Consider the following 14,853-nt stretch of genomic DNA (forward strand, 5'->3'; position numbering starts at 1 on the left):
ATTTCAAAATGCATTTTTCCTTTTTCTTTTTAACTACATATTCTTTATTAAAATAATATTATACGTAAATAAAAAAATTTTATTTTTCAATCACATATTTCCCATCAATTTACTATTCAAAAATATATTTTCACATAAAAATATCTCCCAAACACCCCCATAACTTTTGTAATCCTTTTTTTGAGCCAAATTATTTTCCTTAGAATACATTTTTTAATAGTATATTGATGGAAAATGTGTGATTAAAAATAAAGATAAATTTTGGATTTACGTATAATATTATTTTATTAAAAATGTATTGTTAAAATGATGTCAAATTACTATTTAAAAATGTATTTTTTGAAAAAAATGTGACTCAAACATCATAACTCTTCTTTTCAATCATTCATCCTTCATTAAAATAATATTACATATAATTCATAAAATTTTACTTATTTTTCAATCACATATTCTCCATCAATTTATTATTCTAAAATACATTTTTTTAATAAAAATGGGACTCAATCACAGTAATTTAATTCATGTCGCTAACTGCGAATTTTAAGGTTAGGTTCCATAATATAGGATTTTTCCGTTAATGTAAAAATTCAAATAAATTATGAAAAATCGATATGTAGTAACTGATTAAGAATAGATATTGTAAAAAGTAATTTTTCGTATCATACAAAGACATAGCATTGTTAATATTTTTCAATATATTAGTCTTTCATTAAAGATTTAAAAGCAATTTTATCATGTCGACTCTATTTACACCTCTATCAATGACTAATAAATTCATTTTCAAAATAGTTTTATTCTATAATAACATTATTTGCAGTTGCTCACTACTGCAGTCATCCTACGTGGTATACATGTGACAGTTAGTGATTTATTGCATAAAGTAATAAAAAGCTACATATTGATGTATCAAATCATTAATCGTCACATGTATGCCATAAAGAACGACTGCAAATCACATTACTCTTTATTCTAACTCGCCAGACATATAGATTGCTTCAAACATGGGAAAAGCAACAAATAATATGACCAAATGTTAAATTACTTTCGAATATATTAGTATTGGGTTATTATTTAACTTATGTTTTGATGTTAAGTAAGTTATTATGAGTCTCGGACATGTTTTTCGCATAGAAATAAAAAGTAGGCTCCCATTAAATGTTATTTAAGTCTATGTTTGGTTTCATTTTTTCAAAATTCATTTTCAACTACATATTCTCCCATAAAATAATTTTACACTTAAATTGAAATTTTTTCCTTATTTTTTAACCACACATTCTCTAAAAAATCACTATTTTAAAATATATTTTCTTACTAAAATATGGCTCAAACGAGGATTTAATCATAATTGAGTTGTTTAATTCTTAATTTAGTTTCAAAAGTCAATTTATTCAAAGCAGTTAATGATAACGTCAACTGAATAATTTATGATATGTCAAGATCTAGAATTTTTAGTTCGTGCAATCTAATGAAGTATTAATTGATTGAAGTAAAGTATACATTTTAATGAATCAATTATGATAAAATGAAATTTAGTAACCCACTAGAAATAAAGGTGCAGGTCTAGAAACTTCAAGAATTTATACTTATGATTATGAATCTAAAAATCCATTCCACCCTTCTACTAAAGGAAAAAAAGGAAAAAGGTAATTGCACGTGTTTAGAAATAGGCTATTTATAGACTTAACATTTTTAATAATACATAACCAAGTCTTGAAATTTCAACTCTTGTTGTAAAATCTTTTGTTCACTTCATGTTATACTTTGAAAGCCCAAGAATAGCTAAATAAGAGGGAGTGAATTGGTTGTTTAAAAACATTTTTGAAAATAATCACAATCTTAAACAAATAACAGATCAATTAATTTACAAGTAAGATAGCACAAATAAGAAAGTAAAAGTAAAAGGGGAAGAAAATGCACAAACAATGTAATTATGGAGGTTCGATCCAATCAATGTTTTACGTCCTCCGTTAACAAGTTTTCCGTCACGAACAAAGTATTTTTCACTATTGTTGATTGACTTTTTGCGCAATCCAACCCTTACAAAGCTTCTGGTAACTTACAAACAAGGAGCATAAATTCTTTTACAACATTGAAATTTTCGAGACTTCAACACAACTCACAGTCAAACAAAAAAATGAAAAATCACAGCGGAGGTCCCAAACCTTTCATTTTATTGCAAAGTATACCTTAACCTTTTATTTTTTGTGGTCGCAGTCCTAAATCTTTCACTTTAATGGCAACCACAGTCCAAATGAAGGATTCCGTCCAAAATGTCATTAGTCAACACTAAAATTAGAATTTTGACTCAAATTGGCAAATTAAGTGAAGGTTAAAATGGTAAATGAATATTTTCTATAATATCTTCGCCAAACATCATAAAGAACATCTTCTCTAAACATCCCACCTATCCCATCCCACCAAAAACGAAAAATTACAAAACTAGTCACCACCGCTCCTAATACACACGATGCCGCACTGTCCACTACAACTACCGTCAATGCAAGCACCCACAAAGTTAATTTTGTGTATGTCTTAACAATATGCTTACTAGAGAGCAATTAATTTTTGCTCGATTTTTTTTTCCATCAAAACTGAGTGATTTTGGTAATTCAGTTCCACCATATGCTCCAATTTGGGTCTTTAATTTTTTTAGAAGCTTATGAGAAGCTGCCCGTCAACACCACCTTTAGGAGAACTAATGGAGAAGGGGGCAAAGCACGTTAGCTTCCTTTTCGATATGATCTATTTACCCCTATCATTTTGGATTGAAGGCAGATCTTCCAATGAAATCCCTTTCTCTAGCTTTGATGCCATCCTTAATATCATTTGGCATTGGGTCCTTAGTACGGTACGATGCGGTGCGGCATACTAGTGGCAATGACGATCGGACGGTATTGTAATTGCGGTGATGGGTTTGCAGTGGTCGGAGTAATTGGGTTTGGTTTTTGTTTTTGTTTTCGATTTTGGGGATGGGGAGTAAGATGTTTAGAGAAGACGAAGTTCTTGGAGAAGACGAATTGTTTTGTTAATTTTTATATAATTTATCATTTTACGCCTCACTTAATTTGCCAATTTGAGTCAAAATTTCAATTTTGGTGTTGACTAACGGCTATCTGGACGAGATTTGTCATTTGGACTCTGGTTGTCATTAAAGTGAAAGGTTAGTGAGTGCGACTGCAAAAATGAAAGATTAAGGTATACTCTTCAACAAAATGAAAGGTTTGGGAACTCCGCTACAATTTTCCCAACAAAAAAATGGATATTACAAGTAAAAGCTTATCTCTTAATAAATCATATGATCACAATTAAGTATCAAGAGAGAAGTAGGCTAACACTTCAATAAATAGCAATGAATATAGCTCAAGTGCTAGTTATTAAAAATCTTTAATGAGATAAAAGAGTTTCACAAATTTAATCACTAAAAAAATATTCAAAAAATAAATATTTTGATCTTCTAAAGATTGAAAACAAAGTAGTTGAGATCAATAAAAGTCTCACTTAAATATTTAAAGAAGGTTGTTGCAAATAAGAAAGATAAGTGGTATTTATAGCACTCAAACGAGCAAAAACTTCTGTCTGGTTGGGGTCCAGACAGTTAAAAAAAAAAATCGTTTAAGTAAGAGATAGAACGGTAAAAAAAGTGACCGTTGGGCATCCGGACTTTCGGATCACAAAAATGTCCCTAGACGTTTTTCCTTTGTGATGAATTTGATTGATGTAAGTTTTTGAAGGACTTTCTCACTTATTTTGTAAAGATAAGTGTTTTTCCTTTGTAATGAATTTGATCGATGTAAGTTCTTGAAGAACTTTCTCACTTATTTTGTAAAGATAAGTGTTTTTGTACATATTTGATCGTTGAGTTGAAATACTCACACTTTTTAAAAATTAATTTTTATGCAAATATCTTTGTAACATGAATTTGTTCTTGTGCATAAAAATTATTTTGAGCTATAGTCGATGCTAAGAATTGAAGTGTTTTGCCTTTACATATAAATTCAAAGCATCTACATCTAATGTATTGAAGTTTGATGATCGATCTTTTCTCCAAGGTGGTTTTTTATGTGACGACTCGATTTTCGTCCCCATGTTCGTCAATCGCCAATTTTGTTTCCATGCTGATCTTCAAGTGCCTATTTCATTTGTCAATGTGCACGTTTCATGATCTTGAATTTTGTGTCTTCGTTTTTATCGAGTTTGCAATAATCACCATCAAAGGTTTTAGACATCCACTTTGAAGCGTCCGATTTAACTAGTCACACCGGACAGTCTGTTCGACTCATCCAATATTTTATTTATTTATATTTAAAAAAGAACTCAATTATCAAAGAACATCATCTTCATCGATAATTCCTAATCTTTTTCGAATTTGTGAAAATTGATCGTGTGCTGGAGGTTTTGGTAAAGATATCGGCCAATTGGTTTTCGGTATTTATGAATTCTAACACAATGTCACCCTTTTGTGCATGATATCTAAGAAAGTGGTGTCGAATTTCATACATTTTGAAAATTCTTCGCCAAGACGAATATTTGTCGTACCAAAAATAATGTCATCAACATAAATTTGAATAACAAGCATATCTCATTTATGAGTTTTAACAAAAAGTGCAGTATCCACTTTCTCAATTGAAAAACCATTTTGAAAGTAGAAATTTGTCCAAACGTTCGTACCAAGCTCTTGGAACTTGCTTTAAACCATAAAGAGCTTTTTAAAGTTTAAAAACATAATCCGGATACTTGTGATCATTAAAATCGGGAGGTTGTTCAACAAAAATTTCCTCTTGAATATATTCATTTAAAAATGCATTTTTTACATCCATTTGATAAAGTGTAAAACTTTTATAGCATGCAAATGCAAGAAACATGTGGATTGATTCTAATTTAGCTACCAGTACAAATATTTGTTCAAAATCGATACCTGTTTCTTGATTGTAACATTGGATGACTAATCTAACCTTATTATGCACAATTATTACATTTTCATGTCGTTTGTTTATAAAAACCTATTTTGTGCCAATTATGGTTAGATTGTTTGGTCTAGTGACTAAATCCCAAACATGATTTATTTCATATTGATTTAGTTAGTTCATCTTGCATCGCTAGAATCCAAAACTCATTAAACTCAGCTTCTTTGAAATTTTTAGGTTTGATTTGAGAAATAAATGTACAACTACCGAGATGATTTTTAAATGAGGTTCTAGTGATGATACATTTGGATGGATCGCCTATTATTATCTCTTTGGGATGGGATGGAACAAACCTCTATTCATTCGATAGTGGTGGATCATTTTGAGTTTCAGTTAATTTCTCTTCACTCTTTTGAACATTGGGCTTCTCCTTTTGTTTTTCGTTGGGAACTTCCTTGTTTTAGTCTTGAATATTCATTTGTTTGGATGAAACTTCCAAACCTACATCATCATCGATACCTTTCTTGTGATCAATAGAGTTAGTCTTATTAAATGTAACATGCATGGATTTTTCAATGACTAGAGTTCATTTGTTAAATACTCTATAAGCTTTGCTAGTCGATGAATATCCTCGAAAAATTTCAACATCGAATTTTGAATCGAATTTTCCCAAATTATCTTTTGTGTTTAAAATAAAGCATTTGCATCCGAAAAACTTTAAAATAACTGATATTGTGAATTCTATTTTTCCAAAGCTTGTAAGAAGTTTTAGTTTTCTTTCGACTTACTAACACTCCATTGACAATGTAGCAAGCGGCGTTGACGGCTTCGGCCCAAAAATAATTTTGTAAATTATTTTCATTTAGCATGGTCCTAGCCATTTTTTGCAATGTACGATTTTTCCTTTCCACTACACCATTTTGTTGAGGAATTCTAAGAGCCGAAAAATTATGTTTATATCCATTTTCATTGCAAAAATAATCAAAACCGATATTATCAAATTCTCTACCATGGTTACTTCTAATAGTCGTAATGGTATAACTCTTTTCGTTTTCAACTTTCTTACAAAAGTTTTTAAAAACTTTTAAGGCTTCATCCTTTAAGCTCAAAAACATAACCCAAGTAAATCTTGAAAAATCGCCAACAATAACAAAAACGTAATGTTTACTACCTAAACTAGCCGTTCTAGATAGTCCAAAAAGATCTATCTGCCTAAACTAGCCGTTCTAGATAGTCCAAAAAGATCTATGTAGAGAAATTGTAATGATTTTGTAATTGAAGAATGAAGTTTAGACTTGAAAGAATATTTTACTTGTTTTCAAAATTGACATGCATCATATATTTTATCTTTTTCAAATTTGGCAATTATTTCACAAAACAATTTTTAGAAATTTTCAAAAGAGGATCCATGCTAACATGACCTAATCTCATATGCTATAGCCATATTTCATGTTTCAAGCTAAGTAAACAATTTTTATTACTTTCAAATTCAATATTTATGATATAAATATTTTTCCTTAATCTTCCTATAAAAATTACCTCTTTTAATGTAGCATCCTTAAAGAGGTACTTGGAATAATCGAATTTTATATTGTAACATTTATCACATAATTGACTAATACTTAGTACATTAAGTTTGAGGTTATCAACTAATAAAATATTTTTCAATCGAGGGGATGAGTAATTATCAATGTTTCCAATGCCGATAGTTTTTCCTTTAGGGTTGTCTCAGAAGGTGACATGACCTCCATCCTTCTTTTTGAAGTTTGATAATAACGATCAATCTCCGGTCATGTGTTTCGAACATCCGCTATCCAAGAACCATTTACTTTTTATTTTCTTCGGTATCTACAAGAACAATTTAATTTTTGATTTTTGGTACCCATAAAAACTTGGGTCCTTAGTAGTTAATTTTTATGGAGTCTTGAATCCACTTATGTTTGCTTTCAAAATATAGCATCTTTTTAGTTAAGTAATTAAAAGCAACATGTCCACTTTTATTACAAAAGCTACATGTTATATTTGAAATGAAGAATTTGAAGCTTTGACAAACATGTTTTTGAGGGATTTTTGTTTCAAAGAGGGTTTTTATCCAATTTCTCATTTGTCAAAAATGCATTTTTGATCTCCAAGCATTAAATTAAAGTTTTTCTTCCATTGGGTGAATTTATAAATTATTTTCGTTAAATTCTCAACTTTTTCTTTTAGGAAAATGTTTTCCTTAACTAATAAATCGTAATCAACCTCTTCTTTTTTGTTTTTCCATGATTTTCTTTATTTCATCTTTCAACGAAGAATTTTTCTTTTCAAGGATAGAGTAGCTAAAGGCAAGCTTTTCAAAAATTTTCAAGCATTTTATCATATGAATTAGATAACTCATCATAAGAACATTTTTCATTTAAACTTACCTCACTTCCATCGCCATGAAGCACTTGTTGACAATTTCATCTTAGCTATCCTTTTCATTCTGGTACTCATCGTCACTATCGTCCCACGTAGGTTGGAGTGTCTTTTTCTTGATATTCTTCTTTTGGTTCAGGCACTCGGTTCTTTTGTGACTTGGCTTGTCACAACCATAGCAAATTATTTTCTTACTTCTTTCTTCACATTTTTTTCTCATTCTTTAGAAATCTTCGATTATTACAAATATGAGTGTAAAATATAATATTTTTTTCCTTTTTATTTATTGCATTCACGTGATTATTTGATACAAAAATGCACTCATTATACTTATATTTTGATTCAGGTTGTATTTTGGTGGAAAATGTGAAATTTGGGAGAAAATAGCGAAAAAGGACCGAAGTGGAAGAAAATGAAAGTTCGGGGACTAAAGTGCAAATATTCCAAACTGGTGCCTAACTTTATGATGAAGATTTGAAAGTGTTAGAGGTCAAGTGGATGAGGAAAGAGGTCAAAGGGATAAGATATCGTCAAAGTTTGATCACACATCAATTCCCAATCGAAAAAGTTACGCATTGATTTTTAGCCTCATATTGGGACCCATTTCTGACATAACAAACGATCGAATTGGATGATAATATCTGAAGAAAAGTTGTAGCCCTTTAAGTTATTTTTTCAACACAACTTGAATCACCTTAATCGAACATTGGTAGAGGTAGATATGCATACACATGGTTTGTTTTGGTACCCGAATCTTCAGTTTCCTAATTTGATGCAACCACTTAGGGAAACGCGGTTTTCACACGATTTTAAGCCCTAACTTGAGGGAGAATGCAATTCTTCTCCTCTAAGCATAAATCTTCTTTGTTTTTTGGCTCAAGAACACTACGAGGAACTGAGGGATTCGGTGAAGCCAAGAAGGAACTCGATTGGTATCGATGATTTCAACGTCCATTCACGCATGTAATTATAATTTTCATTGTTAAATGATTTTGAGGTTTGGATTTCATATTTTCATGATATTGTTTTGAATTAATTCAATTTTTATTAGATTTGTTATAGATTCAATCAAACGTTTTCTATTAATTGATAAAAAATAATTATTGAATTGCAATTCCAAATATTGTAATATTGGTTTAACGTTTATTAGGTTTCTCATAGATTCAATTATATTTTGTCTATTGTGGAATTAAACTATTCGTTGAATTTCAACTTCATGCGATCTTATTGGTTTGATTCTTTACCATTATGTGCTTTATGTATATGATTGTTTTTGGATCTGATTTCAACAAATTAAAGTGGGAAGTGTGTTGTAGAAAATCATGATTTTAGAATTACTATAGAATTAAATTGGGTTTCAATGTTATATTCTTCAATTAAAGTTTGATGACAAAATCTTTAATTGAGTATATGAATGTGTAGTTGATATCGATTGATCCAATCTAACCGAGAGAACTCGACGCTTCACTATTTCACATACTGATATTTAAACCTCATTTCGAATTGATAAATTGTTTTATACAAACCACGACGAAAATCCCAGCTTGATAAATCATTTGAGAACTTTACATCTCCCTGTGGATATGACACCCCTAAGGCTATACTACAACCATCGCATTATTCTTTAGACGTAATCAATTACAAAGACCTCTCCATTATTTAACAAGAAGGACTAAATCATCAAACTTTTCATCGCTCATGTTATCATTTGTAGTTCCTTTCTCAATTGTCAATTTTAAGACAATTTGACGTTTAGGAAGCTTCTTTGATTCTTCTTTGCTTTTCCTCGCTTTCTCCTTGAATTCGACATTGTTGAGTTCAAAGGTCATTAATGTTCTATATTTCTTTCAAAGGATATGTATTAATATCCTTGGTATTATCTATCAACATTCTTAATGAGCTCCAAACTTTCGATTGCGACCTAAGCAATTTACTAACAAGTTCAACGTGAGTAAATTTACGATTAAAACCCTTAAGACCATCTATAACATCGGTAAAATGAGCAATCATATCGACAATGGGTTCATCTTGTTTTATGAAGAAGTTTTCAAATTCTTTAACTAACAAGTTGATTTTTATTTCTTTAACTTTGCTAGTGCCAATATGAGTAATCTCTAGTGCATACCAAATATGATATGCAGATTCACACGTGCTAATCCGATTAAATTCATTTTTATCTAATGCGCAATAAAAGTAAATTCTTAGCTCTAGTATTCAAAAATAACTTTTTCTTATCTTCTTCAGCATATTCTTCCCTAGGCATAGGGATAGTTTGGTCGGGTTGGCTATCTATCTTAATGGTCTTAGTAGGTTTATAGGGACCATATTCAACTACTTCCCAATATTGTAATATATTGATTGAATTTAAATCATCATCCTAGTCTTCCAATAATTATAATGTGTTCCATCAAAGAAAGGTCGTTAGTTTGTGGAATGCCCCGCGAGAGTTTGAAGGGAGTGGTTAGCATTGCTCAAGATTGTAAAATCTTAAAACAAATGAGCACCTTGCTTTGATACTAATTGAAAGCCCAAGAATAGCTAACCAAGAGGGGGGTGAATTGGTTGTTTAAAAAACTTTTTCGAAAATAATTGCAATCTTAAACAAATAGTAGATCAATTAATTTACAAGTAAGATAGCATAAATAAGAAAGTAATAAGTAAAAGGGAAATGAAAGAGAATGAGTAACGATGTAATTGTGGAGGTTCGGTCCAATCAACCATCTACATCCCTCATTACCAAACTTTCCGTCACGAGCAAGGCATTTTTCACTATTGTTGATTGATGTATGACGCAATTTAATCCTTACAACACTTCTGGTGACTTACATCCAAGGAGCACCAATCCTTTTACAACTTTTTAATTTTTGGGACTTCAACACAATCCATAATCAAACAAAAAAAAGATTTCACAAGTATAAACTTCTTTCTTAATAACTGGTATTATCACAATTAAGTATCAAGAGAGAAGTAGGCTAACACTTCAATAAATAGCAACGAGTATAGCTTAAGTGTTAGATGTTGAAAAACTTTAATGAGATAAAAGATTTTCACAAATTTGATCACCCAAAAAGTTTTTCAAGAAATAAATATTTTGATCTTCTAAAGATTAAAAACAAAGTAGTTGACATCAATAAAAGCCTCACTTAAATACTTAAAGAAGGTTGTTGCAAATGAGAAAGAGAAGTGGTATTTATAGAACTCAAACGGGCAAAAACTATTGTCCATCCGGACGTCCGGTTGGGATCGGGATGGTTAAAAAAACTAGCCATTTGGATTAGTGGAAGAGCAGTTGAAAAAAGTGACGGTAGGGCATCCGGATGTCCGGATGGGTAGAAATGCCCTCGGACTCTCGGACGTATTTCCTTCGAAATGAATTTGATCAATGTAGGTTCTTGAAGGACTTTCTCACTTATTGTAAAGATAAGTATTTTTGTACATATTTGAACGTTGAGTCAAAATATTTACCATTTTTAAAATTTAATTTTTATGCAAATATCTTTTGTAAGTAAATTTGTTCTCTTGCATACAAATTCTTTTGATTTATAGTTGATGCTAAGAATTGAAATGTTTTACCTTTACATATAAATTCAAAGCATGTACATCTAATGTCTTGAAGTTCGATAATTGATCTTTTCTTCAAGGTGAATTTTGAAGTGAAGACTCGATTTTCGTCTCTAAGTTTGTTAATCGCCAATTTTGCTTCCACGTTGATCTTCAAGCGCCTATTTCATCTGTCAATGTGCATGTTTCATGATCTTGATTTTCGTGTCTTTATTTTTGTCGATTTTGCAACAATCACTATCAACACTCGAATTCAATTTGTTAGAAATAAACGCAATTTATTTGTGGTAATCGAAACAAGAAGTTAACCATTTAAGTCAACAGCCTCAATTATATGATAACAACTAGGTACGTTCTAGACGTCTCTTAGGTTATAAAGGATGCAAAAAATATTATACCATACCAAGATGGAACAAAAGCAAAAAAGGTGAATTTTTCCTACGAAGATTAACCATGCGTACATACGTATGGAAAGTTGATTTAGGCCTCAGTTAGCCACATGTGGGCCTTTATACGCAAGGCCTGCGTACGCATGGTTTTCTCTTTAGGGGACCAAATTTGTAGTTTGGTCCCAAAGTTTCTAAAGTGTCCATTTCAATCACTCTTCTTTTCATCCTGCTTCCTTATAAATGCATTCAATCGAGTCCTAGCACTCTCAAATGTTCGTTTTGCGGTCCGATCCAACTTTTGATTATTTGTATTTCAGTTCTTGAATTTTGGCTTTCTTGCAATTCAGTCATCTATTCATCCTTTTTTCTCCAATTTTGCCTTTTTCATCGATTGTTTCCTAAAAAAGACAATTCAAATCGAGTTAAGTCGTTATTCATTAAAATAACTGACAAATACTGTAACTTCAAAGTCTAAATAGTGTATCAAATGCACTTATCATTTATGATTCTAAAGATCGTTGGTGTCTTATATACAAATTTATGATATTTAACTCTTCTTGCATCAATATTTTATATTAGCATTGTCCTAATGCTATATGATATAGTTATCCTCGAAGAAAAATAATATAATTAGTTAACGCATATGATATGTACACAACGATAAAAATATTGAATAACACTCAAAGATGCCATCTTGGAAAAGGAGTAATCACTTTGGCATGCCACAAGCTGTCATAAGATGATCACTCAGGAAAGGCCTATCAAATTAGACAACTGTTGGTCGCGCAAAAATCAAGTATGCTTGTGCTACACGAGTTAAAATCTTTTTTGTCCTGTATGATTACTCGGGCATGAAAGGAGCAAATAGATAGAAGTGGTTATCTCGTGAACACCTGTATCTCAAAAATTAAGAGTGTGATCCTTTCCACTTCCATCTCCTCGACCAAAGATATAAGTCCATCTGTGTCCCACCTCAATAACAAGGTACATATGCAATTTTTATAACATAACAAAGTACTTCATAAAACCTACATTCTATCTAAGATTATTCTTGTAAACCACTAACCCATTCTTATGTTAAAGTATATGCAAGGCGAGGTCCAAAACCCTTAGGCCCACTCAAGGACGTGAAATAGATACAAACACTTATTCCAACAAGGATCATTGGCACCATCAACGATAAAATCATCATTTCCTCAAATATAACTTAATAGATCAAAAGTCATATCACAAACATGATGAAGAAGCAATCGGCAACAAACATTACATCCCTAGAGCTCGCGTTCAATGTGTAACAGCCTCTAACAGCATTTTATGCGAGGCCAATTTAAAAACTCATCGCTTCACACTTTGCTTTTGAACACCTACAATGGCAACCTAGGACAAGCGCATTTGACCTATGTGACGGGGTCATTATTTTTCAAAACGCTCATGGATTTAGGGAAAAAGTGCTTAGAAATCGTAAGTACGCATTATTCAAATTTTGGAATAAGAGATGTTTGTGTACTTTTTAGAATAATGAGGAGGTGTTATTGAAATTTTTAAAAAAATATTCGAATAGGTATATGTAATTTGTCTTAATATTAAATTTCGACAAAATCTTGGTTGTATAGATTCATTTATGAGTCATAATGTGAGAAAAATGGAATAAAATCATACTTTGCCCTTGTTTGGTGTAGATAAGAATCAAATTTTTAATTAGATTTGAATAAAATTTGATTAAATATGTGATTGAAAAGTTGATGAAAATGTGAACCCTACAATATATGTGATAAAAATAATTATTAATTGGGACTTAGATTGTTATAATTTTTTGGGCAACACCAAGGTGCGTTTGATTGTTAGTATTTTTCATAAAAATGTGTTTTTTCTATCCAAATTCCCATTTTTGTGCTATTTCATTACTATTTTTTCATGAAAAATATTTTTCTACTTATGGTCACTTGACCATATTTTTCTCAAAATTAAGGAAAATATTTTCTTTAGAAAGAGTAGGATTTTATTTTCCAGGGAATTCACTCTCTTTTTTTTCTCTTATCTACTCACCAATAAAAAACGGAAATATATAATATTTTGTAGGTTGAAAATAAAATCAATTAAGCACATTTAATTAACAATTTTCATACAAATAAATTCTAGACAATTGAATTATCTAAAATTTATTTTATTTCCATACAAAATCCACGCACCCCAAATGTGTCTTCATTTCAGTTGAGAACAAAAAACTTGTGAATATAAAAAGGAAAAATTGCAGCAACGATCCTTAACCTTTCGTTTTTTGCAGACTTTACTCTAATATTCACTTTGTGCTATCCACAGTTCCGAACCCTTCAAAAATTTGCACCCGAGATCTAAATGGATGGAAACCGTTCATTTGACTGTTAGTTGATCGAAAGAGTCAAAATTTAATCGATTTTGACCAAATTGAAAAGTGTAAGATGGTACTTTACATTTTTCTCATATTAAAATATTAAAACAATTAAATTAAAAACCCAAATACCCCACCCCACGCCACCCCCAAATCAAAATAGCATAGCAACTCATCTTCTCTGATGATACATTATTGGAAACAGCCACAATCACCACCACCTACTCACCATTGTCACCTTTTAGCTTACAGCATTTTCGAAAATCAAATCCCATCCCACTTAAGTCAAAACCAGAAATCAAATTACCCAGCCACCAACACGTTGTCGTACTGATTTTTCATTTAAAATGTCTTCAGCAGTTGCATATAACCCACCATCGTTGTCGCCATAACATCTACTCCAAATAACATGAACCCAGATCCAGAAATGACCACTTAGATCAACACTTCTCCAAGCAACACTGTCTCCATTACTTTTCTATATGAGTTAAACTCAATTCTTGAACTATACAGAGTGCTTGTTTGGTAGGGATTTGATTAATTGATTTTTTGACCGTTGAAATAAAGTGGATCTTATTTGTGAGAGAAGAATTCAAAAATAATGGGTGAAATAGTGAAATAACGGTCAAAAAATTGATTTTAATTGGCTTAAAATCTGTACCAAACAAACACAGAAGCTCAACTCCTATTGCCAAAAAGTCATATCGAATTATACCACAGCTCGTGCCGTATTTGACGATTGAGATTTAGGTTTGGGTTTAGATGAAGATTTGATAGTTACTTCAAAACTCACTTCTCAACTCGGGTTGGGTGTCTTGGAAATATTTTGGGTGTGGAGGTGCCGAAGTTGTGGGTGGTGGTGACAACGATTTTGACCACGGTGTGGGTGGGTTGGGGAAGGAGGATGGGCGATGGAGGTTTATATTATTTTAAAATAAATAATAATTGCGTTGCATTTTTATTTTGTTTTAATTAATTATTCTAGGGATAAATTGGAATTAATAGCAAAAGTATCATCTTGCCTTTTTCAATTTGGTCAAAATTGAATCAATTTTGACTTTTTCGGTTAACTAATGGTCAAATGAATGGTGGACCTTGGGTGCATAAGTGAATGTTAGGGTAAAGTCTAAAAAAAGGAAAGGTTTAGGGACCGCCGTTGCAATTTTCCCTAAAAGGATAAAAATCAGTTCCGGGTGGAACGGGATTCCTTCTTTCCCAGTTCGCTGCAATG

Source organism: Olea europaea, chromosome 7 (assembly GCF_002742605.1).
Source record: "Olea europaea var. sylvestris chromosome 7, O_europaea_v1, whole genome shotgun sequence".
In the NCBI taxonomy this organism is placed as follows: domain Eukaryota; kingdom Viridiplantae; phylum Streptophyta; class Magnoliopsida; order Lamiales; family Oleaceae; genus Olea; species Olea europaea.